The sequence below is a fragment of the Synchiropus splendidus genome, chromosome 1 (assembly GCF_027744825.2).
Source record: "Synchiropus splendidus isolate RoL2022-P1 chromosome 1, RoL_Sspl_1.0, whole genome shotgun sequence".
NCBI lineage: Eukaryota > Metazoa > Chordata > Actinopteri > Syngnathiformes > Callionymidae > Synchiropus > Synchiropus splendidus.
The window spans coordinates 22991708-23003496 of NC_071334.1; the positions used below are offsets into that span (position 1 = coordinate 22991708).

Sequence of the window (11789 nt, forward strand, 5' to 3'; positions counted from 1 at the left end):
TATCTTGGAAGAAGATTCACAGTTATTAACCAAGGATTGACACATCACTGGCAGAAGCTCAAATGAAAATACACAACTGTGCGTTTAAAGTAAATAATCGACAACCGTACAGTTACAACTTATCTTAGTCGGGCCCTCACTTCCCAAGTACAAACTGCACGCACGCTAATATTAATAAGTGCAGTATCTCATCTATCCAGTCATCCTTCAATGTAGCAAGACAGCCAGCTGATCACCAGGCCTCCACATTTGATGATGAACATTTGTAACATCTCACAGCTGCAAAAGTGTCGGGAATCTGTTTATCTTTTAGGATAAGGACAAAACAAAGACGGGGGCCTTGTTATCGCTCACAGAGACAAAACAGAGAGCAGATGTGGAAGAAAAGACGACACTTTTCCTCACATGTTTGTTCATTATAGTTCCATTCCAGCTCCATTTACACGGCTAAATTGATATACGAACGTCTCCTTAATTTCACATTGAAGTTCTTCAAGTCATATCTAACAACAATGAAAAATCAGTAGTTTAAATAGACCACAGTCCAGAGAGTCCCTTCAAGTCGAGATTATATTTAGTTTACAGCCACACATGCGAGAGCTGTAGAGAAACGGCTTCAGTACCATGGACAGCTCACAGACAAGCTCATCCGATTTAGGAGAACTGCGGGAAGTCTTTAAGGTTTAAGGTTCAAAAGAAACTTTTGTGACAGAACAGAGAACATTCAATCAAAACAGAGAAGAGATATCAGCAAAGAGCAAAACTGGGGGTGAATATGAAGGAAAGTGAGCCAAATCCTTCAGAGATTAAAAACATTGATAGCAGAAGAAGATGCAATATTAAGGTGAAAAGGTGCATTTTAAGAAAGATGCTCTTTTCTTCAGAGATATGAAATGAAGAACTTCATAAATGACAACAGCATATTAAATGGAAGCATGTGGTTTGTTTATAGTAAATGGACAAAGAATGAAGGAAGCTAAAACAAAACAAAAAAACTGAACAACAAAATATATTTTGGTTAATAAATTTTATTATTTATTACATAAATGAGTTGAGCAATTGAAACTGTAATGAATTAAATACATTTATACACATTCAATATGAAGTCTTTTTTTTAAGAATCTGTGAACAGTAACAATGTGCTGACACTAGAATTAATTCTATAATTTTAAATGTCAAGAATACAATACTATCACAATATATTGCCCATAATAGTGACTATATCACAGTACTGAAATTTCATCCATGACACACAACTATATCTGTGTCTCTTAGGAAATTTAGAATTTATTGACTGCATTAACGCCACTGAGGAGGAAAACATCTGAAGCGCAGGGATTGATTTGGTTTCAGGGTTTAATATCATAGCATATTAACACAATAGCACCTTAGATCTGACGTATGTGAGCCCTGACTCACAGCCCTGACATCAGTTAGTGGCTAAGGACCAGGTTTGTGTATTCACCACAGACAAAGACCAGAGGACAGTGTCTGTTTTCCAATCTTCAGCCACTGAATTCTTCTCTCTGTTTTGTTGTATATATATATTTATTTATTTTTATTTTTTTTTGGAGGAGGATCATGTCTTTCACAGTCAGTCACAGTAAATAATTCTAAATAGAATCATTCACGGCAACATTTGAGTCTTCAGTCATGTGGTGAAGCATACTCTGCTCCGCTTCAGTTCAGATTCCTACAGCGTTCCTCAGTTTGAGTAAATTGTTATTTCCCTCATAGTTATGGCCACAAATGAATTTCTGAAACCCACTTCATTCCTTTCTACGACTTCACCGGTGAAAGTGTCCTCCCGCCATCAAGCCTGTTTTGAGTCTGAGCTAATCGCTAGATGGGCCGAGATCACTGCAGCGTTTTGGGTACACTAGTAAAGACTGAGGTTCGGGTCAGAAAATGAAACCTGGAGATGAAATGTTCAGACTCATTTTCACAGAGAGCCCATTAAGTCTGTTTGGGATTTAAAACGTCGGCCTTGGGGAAAACACGCGGTATGGGTCTAATCACACTTAAAGAGGGCGACTTTCTCCGCTCCCATCATTGATCTCTCTGTGTGCTATCTGCCCCCTGAGAAATCCAGGCCTGTCCCACATTATGCTCCTCACCAGCCAATCCTCTTAGAGTCTAATAATCTCCTTTATTCCAAATAGGTATCTGCAGTTAGCTTTATGGCTGAGAGTGGCCCCTCTGCCAGTAACAGAGGATAAACTCACTTAAATCAGACTCCAGCTTTCTTCCCAAGGGTGACTTAAAGATAGCTCCTTATTATTGACTGCTTCAGAGGAATATAAAAAAACAACAATATTAATGATGAGCCTGACTTGCCAACACATTTCCACGTCAAACATCTCCATCTCTTCTCCGTTGTCTTGGTGAGTCGAGTGTCACAACGAACACAAAGGCCATCGCTCTTTCTATGTGCAGAGGGACAACGGTTTTATAGGCCGCGTGAAAGACATGAATCGCTTCTCCGTTGCTGTCAATGGTAATACGTTTGTTAAACCCTTCCTCTGAGGCTGCATAATAAACATTGAGTCACCAGTATAATCTTGAACGATTTAGTATTCAGCCAAGCCTTTGTGGACCGACGTCTGTCAAGACACCAGCTGTGATGAGACATTAGGAAGAAACATTATCTGACCAGCAAAGTTTGGTGGAACCACTGACATGAGGCTTTGTCTTCCAGTTGACTTTCTTCCTGTGAAATGTTCATACTTCTACTACCACATCTGGAAGCAACACAAAATAACTTGAAACCCTAAAATGAATTACATAAAATTCTCATTCATTTAGCTACACCAGATCTGGACTGCATGATGTTTGTGTAAAACTATAAAAGTGATCCATTGTTTCAAGTCTCGAAATTTCCAATAAATACTGTACATATTCTTAAAAATGTAAATATCCATTATTATGTTTTTTCATCTGATCAACCCATCCATTCTGCCGATATCTGATGTGCTGATATTGTCCAAACACCTGATTTCCGACGCTGATAAAAACTGATACAGATATATGTATCTGATTTCAGGCCACAATTTCTCTACTGTAATGACACATTAACTATTGCAAATGTGATGCCCATGTTAAACATCTGTGTTTGTGTAATGTACAGAGTACAGCTTTAAGTGAAGTGACACAAAAACGTGTCGGAGTTCAGCAAGCATTAACGCATTTGGTTTTCCTTGTTGGGGAAAAACCTGACACTGACTACTAAGAATTACTTGAAAATGTTGCTAATATGTGTACTACTAGCATCGTAGCCAGTTACTCTCATTGTCATTGCAAAGTGGTTATTATCATCCTATCAAGTCTGATTATAACTTATCTTAGAGTGGTCACTGGATGTTTCATGTTGAACAACGTGTAGATAAGCAAGTAATTACTGTATTAAAGTGTAATATGTATTCCCTAATCCATATTGTCACCAACAAGTAATTTTATTTACCCACAATGCTGCTATTTCGGTCACAAACCAAAGCTCTTGTAGGAATACATTTCAAGCAGTAAATTATTTGCCTTTTGTTGGAGCTCTTTCAGGAGACTTGAACTCCACATAGCGAGGGATGTCCAATGCAACCTGCAGAAGACATTTCATCCATTTCTGAGCAAAAAAACATTTTCTTGAATTTAAACATTCAAATGGGATTGGAGGCGAGGATAGAAAATATTCTATTGTTCCCTTGTGTTGAGAGAAAAAGTGATGGTCAGAAAGTTTCTTTAAACATCTGTTTGACACTTTTCTTATATAAAATAGAATTTGCCTTATAATATTATTCCCTCCACATGAGAAGACGATTTTTTCATTGTTCTTCATTCTTAAAAAGAAAAAAAATGCATATATATATATATATATATATATATATATATATATATATATATATATATATATATATATATATATTGCTTCTATTCTGAGAAGCAAAGTCTCAGTTTTTTTAGATTAATGTAAGAAGACTTTAATCTCAGAAGTTAGAATTCTCACTTTTAAGTCAGAATTCTCACTTTTAAGTCAGAATTCTGCCAATTTTTTTTTTCTTCACTGGCCCAAATCCTCTTCCGTATAAATGAGCCACATCCTCAACCAGTTGCAGATAAATAACTGATCGTAACCATGACTATCCCCACGACCCCATCATGAGGAGCCAGACACCAGTTTTCAAGAATGTCTGGCAGTGACAAGTCACTGATCAGATTATCAGTCGCGAGCGATGCTTTAGCTTCATGTGCAATCACTGAGGTGCCAGTCAGTGACCTTTCCTGTGTGATGTTGCCAGGCTGGTGAGCATTGAAAGCTGTCAGAGGAATGGTCCGCACTCCTACATGCTGCTTATTCACTTTTGTAAGGGCAAGTCATTTAGACGGTCATTATCATGCAAAGCATAACCTTTACTGTGGGAGATTACAGCTCAGATAGCTTCTACATGGAGACCAAGAAGTATTTCTCAGCCACGTCTGGTAAAGCTGTCTAACCTGGAGACCTTTGTTTAACTACGGAGCCAGAAATGCCTCTGATGCGCAGTGATCAATAACAAGGAAAATTCGTGGAATCAATGGAGGCAGGTGCTTATTGTTCACTTGTGGTCATTTAAATGTCTGAATCTAAGCAGGTCTGCTGCAACTCCTGCTTTATGAGAATAAGGTTGCAGTGATTATCAGACTGAAAATGGGAACGAAAGGAGGACAGAAATAAAAACAATACGTTACATCACATTCATTTGCATGTATTTATTCTTTTTTTTTAAGTGGAAAATTGAGGACAATTCATTCATTCATGTATGAAACGGTATGAAAAAGGTTAAGGGTTGCACATGCCCCTCCAGCAAAAAAAGAGATAATAATAAAAAATAATTGTAATAATTCATTTGAACAATAAATAAAATTGCTGAGCTTTTATGTAAATTTACTAAAAGAAATTACTAAAATTTTCTGTTAAAAAAACATGATTAAAAAATCAGATATTTATTGATCAATATGATCATGGAGATAACAAATGAAAAACAAGTGAAGGAATAAAATTATATACAATTCATGACAAATGGCCAGTATATATGCATAACTTGTATTACTTATATCACAAATTACTCTGAGATGAAAGGTAATGAAATACCTCTATGTGTACTACTACTATTGTTTTTTGAGAGTTTTACAGGACGCAGCGTTCATTTATTCATTTCCTTCCGCTTGTTCACTGAGCAGACACCATTCTGAGTGTGGATGAATCATGTAAACTCCACACAAAGAGGAATCAGGTACGATCGACGATTCTCTCCAACTGACTCCATTTTCACAGTACTGTCATACAGATACAGATTCTAATGATTATAGCACTAAATTGATGGTCATCATTTGCTGTCACATACTGTACATACAGTTGGCATCATGACAAGCACCGTCGCTCGTCCAATGTTGCTCAGCAACTCTAACATTGAAATCATGTGGTGCATTGTGTGAATGGCGTAATGGCTGTAAACAGTGCCACTCTAAGTGCACTCTTACTTGTCACATCCTGTTCTTTGCTGGCAGTGAATGTAGCTCAGGAGGTTTCAATCCCAAACCCAGATAGGGGAGAAACCTTTTCGCCTCATATATAATCCCTGATGCAAAACTGCATCGCTGGAGTGACACACAGTATTGTATATGTCAATAAATCCCACATCTCAGAAGCCTTCAAATAACATTAACAGTACTGTAATCTGTCCACTTGGTCTGAGCTGGAACCTTTCACTTGACTCAACTGAACTAAAACTTAAAACACTGCTTAAAAACCCACAAATGAATGAATAAATAAAAAATACAAAGCAAGTGCTGAGAAGTTTGTGCTCACTTGGTTGGACTTCTTGTGATGTCAGATATGTCAACACCTTGCTACAAAACTTGGGTTAAAATCAAACATTATTGTTAACTTTGTCTTTCAAATACTTCTGAGTTTATTTGACAAAGAAGTAATGAAAGTGATATTTTGGTACAGAGGCCTGTATTCAACACCTGCTTTTCTGAAGAGAACCTTTTTGATGCCAGAAATAAGAATGAGGAATGAGGAAGAATGTAAAAACCCATGGTTACACCATGAATTGCTTGAGTTTTGGAACATTATTGGGTGTAACTGCATTGTGCACAGTGATAAGAATAGTGCACAGTGATAACAATGGTACACTGAAATACAACTGTATGTGCATCTTCTGGACTTTTGGAGTCCAGTGCCAGCCCGGGCAAGAGAGAGAATCCAAGACCCAGACCATAGACCATAAACCACACTAAGAAAAAACATAGAGACCATGAAACGGAGATAGCGCTTGGAGTCTGTGACCTGGACTCCAGCTTAAATCGCACCTATCGGAGACCTCAGAGTTTACTTGGACTCCATGGCGAAAAGACTCAAGACTCAGACTCGGAAATCACAGTCATATAGAAGCACCACAGCCAGCCGTCAGTTGGGCACCATTTGGTCCTCAAATTTGGACACAACTACTACAGATAAGAGGAGACTGTCCAACTGCAACATCTGTGGACATACAATGTTCCAATGTTGGAAGGACCAGTTAAAGCTTTATTTAACCTATCTATCTATGATAGGTGAGTCACGTAATGGAGTGCAACATTATCACCAGACAACTGTCAGCAAACATAAATGCATTAGCTTGTTACTGTCTTTGTAAAGGAACCAGGGTAACTTCATTACATTAGTGCTTGGTAAATGATTTTACAAAGTGGAACTGCTTGTTTAGAACAATATTTTTCTCAAAATTAAATTAACAGGAAACTTCACAGTCCAACAGCAACTGCGATGGAGCCTGCATACATCATTAATGTAAGCTGCGTCATGCTCAACACATGTTGACCAGATCCCACTGAGGTCATACGGGATTGCTGGCCCGCCTGGATCTTAGACTTTAGGAATCCATTGTGTCTGTAAAAGACAGTGTGACCTTGTTTGCTCTTTTCATTCTCACAGCTTTCACATTATCACAGCACAGTTGTATATTGAACCGTTACATTATTCACCAGTGCAATCTACTGCCATTCCTTCTTGATAAGTAAACTGAGCCAAAGTCCCCACGATTGCTGAGTGTGCATGTCTGGTTTTAGTTCAACATACTTCACAGACCTTTCAGAGAACCATGTTTTTTTTATACTATACAAAATAATCGAAAACACCATGAACAAGTTGCTCCTGTAGTTTTCCAAATTGTGCGTTAGTTGTATCAGGAAGTTCAATTAGAAAATGAAAATAAAATCAGTAGTGGAGCTGATGATAATAATGTCTGTCTATGAACGCTCATTCCAAACAAAGGACTTGGGACTGGACCTGGGTGAGCAACACATGACGTGTGAGCATCTCTGCAGCATGAAAAAGTCACATCCAGGAATGGACTCCACAAGATTAAGGGTTACAGTCTCACATTGAGTCCTTCAATTCAGAGCTGTATGATGTTCATGCGTTTGTCTGAGAATGGATGAGTACTATTTAATACAGTACGGCCATTCTGCCGTTCTGTTAAGTGACGAGAAGTTGTTCATGAAACTGACACAGCCAGCACCACTTCTAACAATATAGCAGGTCATAGTTTTGCAGTTGAATGTACTGAAAGTTTTCCACAAGTCAGAATGGGAGGCGTCCATCTGCTTGGATTTGAATGGCTAATCTAGTCAGGATGTCTAGAGTCTTTCAAGCCTTTATTCATTGAAGTTGACATCTGCGGTGATGGGGGTCGTAAAGTCGAGGCGCTAACAATGAGCGGTCACTGCTAACACGGCCTGAGGGAGCTGATGCTAGAGATCATGGGACACTTTGTCGAAGCCTTGTATAATTAGTTCAGCCTGCTGAATTGACTTGTAGAATCATCTCTGCTGCTCTTGGATTAACACCTTGGATGTCATTCTGAATATATAAAGTTAACATTACATCAAAACATTCACGATGCTTTGGCTGTAAAATGAAGACCATCATTAGACAGTTACATTATATCAACATGGATCGATGCATCACTGACACCGAAGGCAGACTTCAGTGTTGCATGTAGACGTATTCCGCTTTCAACTGAAGCACATGCTGCGCCTTCCACAGCATATCCTGACGCCGTGGGCAACGTTTCACGTAAAACTGTGGCCCTCAACCTTTCTAGCTCCAAGGACCGGTTTATTGACAGACAATATTCTCACGGAGGAGCTTCTACGCCGCGTAGCTAATAAATAGAACAAATCACTATGACATCATTGGCATGGAGACTAGTTTATTGTAAATATAATAAAACTCATAGATAGCAGAATTGCATCATGACTTTTTCATACACACATATCACCTTGGCGGCAGAGTTGTGGTGATAATGCAACTGATTTGGCACATGAGGTGGCATCACGCTCAACAATGGTTCCCATGATGCTCTGCAGTGCAGTCGACCAGTCATGTATGCACGGCTCCGTTCCGATTCTGCTTCGCGCACACCACTTTGACCCAACCGGCGTGTTCAGACAGGAAAAGAAGTGGTCCGGAACCCTGAAAAGTTGGTTCACAAGCTTGTTGGTTCCAGCCGCGAATCATCATCTCACTGGCCGATCTGCTCCAGTGCACCGAGCTGCTCGGCTGAATAGAGGTAGAGCTGAACACCAGAGAAAAGGAGGGAACTCACATGGACGAAAACAGCGCATTTAAGTTCAATAAAATTGGTCCGACATGACGAGGCATAACCATGGCGAAATGAAGCCTGTTTGCTCGTGATCAGCACTACGACTGGTTGATGGGCTGCAAAGCATCATGGAACTTGTTCATGTTTATTGTAACTGAGTTTAGTGTTGAGAGTGATGGCACCTCACAGGCCATGGTAACATGATGCTGTAACCGTGTGGCAGCTATCTGAGTCACTGATATGGAACTATGGAAACTGCTGTCAGCTTGTCGGCATGGCTTTTCTAATGCACCGCAGCGTGGTGCCCAATGACCCACGGCACGGGGGTCCGGGACCTCTGACGTAAAAGAAAGATGTTGGGTTTAGGTAAGCCATGGGATGGCGCTTCTTTTGTCCCACAAAGCGCCAATTGCTATTTAAAGTTCTGTGTTCCAGTCCAGTAGGACAGCCACATAAGGGGTTATTCTGTACATACCAAGTGACGTCTAGAGTAATTCAGTGAAGAGAGCTTCCAAACATCTTGGATCGCTACATGGGAAGAAAATGTTTTTTTTTTGCTTTACTGAGTTGAAACACCTAAGTGTCAACATGCAAAGCGGATGGCAGACTTCAGCGTCAGTATAGAACACGAGAGTCCACTTCCCAACACTACGCTATGGGAGTGAAGATGGGTTGGCGCAGAAGATGCCTGTTACTTGACGCATATATTATATTTGTATAAGTCATAAAAAACTGAGTTTTCCAGGTATCTGGGTTATTATTTTAGGAATTTAGCACATCAGCACGCATGAAAAAAGGAAGATAAAACAAACAAATTTCAGTTGAAGAAACAGTTTCATCAAATCTGGTTAATAAAACCACTCAATTTAAATGCATCGAAGGTTCCAAATGAATCACTTGTCATGCACGTGTGTGTACGTGTCAACCAACACTTCTACCGACAGTGCAGGGTATGGCGACTATTAATGCCTTGAGGCCTTCCGGTTTTATTTGTGCCAATGGGCCTGAAAAACCCTGAGTGTTTAGTCCTCCGTAATGTCTTGTGTTTTTAAATGAGGCTCCTTTGGGGTCCTGCACGCCTTATTTAATTGTACCTGTTCACTGGCAGGGTCTGGGCCGTTATTTTCTGTTGCAGTAAATGACCAGCCTGGTGTTCCTCACGTTGAAAAGAACAAACAAACTGTGACTCCACATTCGATTGATTTTCATACTGGATATTGAAGTCGGCCCTCAAAGGGACGCATACATGACCCAAACAGGTGTCAGAAGTCTACAATTGTCAGTGAGGTGTTGCTTGATCTGTCATGGACCCGACATGTGAAGAAAACACTTCTTGCATCGATTGTTGCTGTGAAACTATGTGTGGCCAGACAATCTTAACACGTATCAAGATTCTACCCCAGCACCCATCTAGAAGCCTGATGAAATGAAGAACCTCACAACTGGAGAACCCAGCAAGCAACATAGAAAGTGGTAATGCTGGTCTTGCGCGTTTAACATTTCACAGTTTTGATTTTTGATAAGTTGCAATCAGGACAAATTCACTCTCTACACGCCTTAAACCGCAGGATTATTGTATACAACACTGCTATAGCAGATAAGATATTCCAATCGGGCAGTTGTTCACTTTGGTCAGGAAGGAGCAAAATGGGGGCAAAAATATCCCAATGACTGTAATGTGTGTAGCCTGATATTGTCAAGTACATGCGCATCTTCATGCCTTTCAGTAACAGTTTTGACTGAACAAGACGTGTATTTGAATAGATGCTTGGTTTTACATCAAAAAGCAGGCATTAAAAATAGTTGAGTTTGAGTTCAACTCGAAGACAGGTGGCATTTTTACGTTCAGTCTTCTAGGAAACATGTACGGCTCAATAATGAATGATATCAAAGCTGCTTCCACAGAGTGAAAAAAAAAAAAACAATGACCTTCATCAGAATTCAAATACCGAATTATTAAATGAAATATTTGATTAAAAAGCTGGTGTGCTTTCAGGATGGAACCCAATTGTGAGCTCTTTTGTCTGAACGTCCTTGCCTGACAACACCCTGTCCCTGACCTTGCTCGCTCAAACTAGCTTGCTCACTGAGGTAGGATTTCAGGATCTTTAAAGAGATCATTGAGCTCCACACAGCAATTTGGGCCCGAATTAAACAGACTGGGGACAGTTTGTACCATATTGGCAATTGTACTGTCTCTGCTCAGAATCACACTTGCAGGACGGAGGAAGAACCTCATGACCTTGCTTGAAATGAAACCACTTCCATCGCAAATTATGTGAAAGCTCATGTAAGAAATAAGAGTGTTACTCTCTCTATGTTACTCTCACTGTGGAAATGTGGTGATTCATTTTTTTTCAGTTCACAAACACAGCTGCAATACATTTTTGACTGAAATCATCAAATACATGAATCGATTTATTCATACATATATAAGGCGCGTTTAATTCCAAACAGCCACCCAGGGTTCATCCATGACATGGTTACATTCAGTACCGTCCTTCTGTCCAGTATCAGACATTCACCTCACTGAGAGGACCGTGTCACGCAGCTTGCCGCCTTGTTTTTGGAACAAGCTTCTCATTAACATCTGGACCAGATAAGTCTGGCTGTTGGGTTTGTACCTGAATGATGGTTTAGGGCACTTATTATGAGCATCCACAGAGAGACACGTCCGCAGATTAAGCCCCCCAAAAATCTAATGCCCTGGCTCGAGGACGCTGTCGAGTCGAGCTGGATGTGGAGTGATAAGGGAAAATTACACTCTTCGGAGAAAGAAAATTGCTAAAACAATGATAAGAGTTATTTTGATGCATACTTGAGTAGAATGATTGGCCATGATGGCAATGACCCATCTATATTTCAGTTCCACATTACAGGCTTCTCATTGACATTCAGGATAAGAAAGTTGTCCTACCTGTCTTGACATGCGGAGATCAGGTCAGTTAAAGAAGTTCGGACACCATCACAGTTGAGGGCACTGCTGCATGTTCAGTCTTGTTTGACAGTCTGCAGGGATGATTACCTTCAATATAAGAAAGTAGAGCTTCACTAAATGACCAGGTTATTCTATCAATGGATTTTTTTTAATATACCAAAATGATAATGCCAGAAGTAGAGCTCATAGCATCCATTTCACACACACACAGG

At 39.8% G+C, this 11789-nt stretch overlaps 1 protein-coding gene across 1 annotated transcript in view; it reads right to left on the reverse strand.

Annotated features, from left to right (window-relative positions):
• Nucleotides 1-11789, reverse strand: part of LOC128751491 (inactive N-acetylated-alpha-linked acidic dipeptidase-like protein 2) — a 273010-nt gene that overhangs the window by 258631 nt on the left and 2590 nt on the right. Inside the window, exon 2 of the mRNA XM_053852550.1 lies at nt 11557-11664. The gene's annotated coding sequence lies outside the window, so the exon portion shown is untranslated. The remainder of the gene's footprint in view (nt 1-11556; nt 11665-11789) is intronic.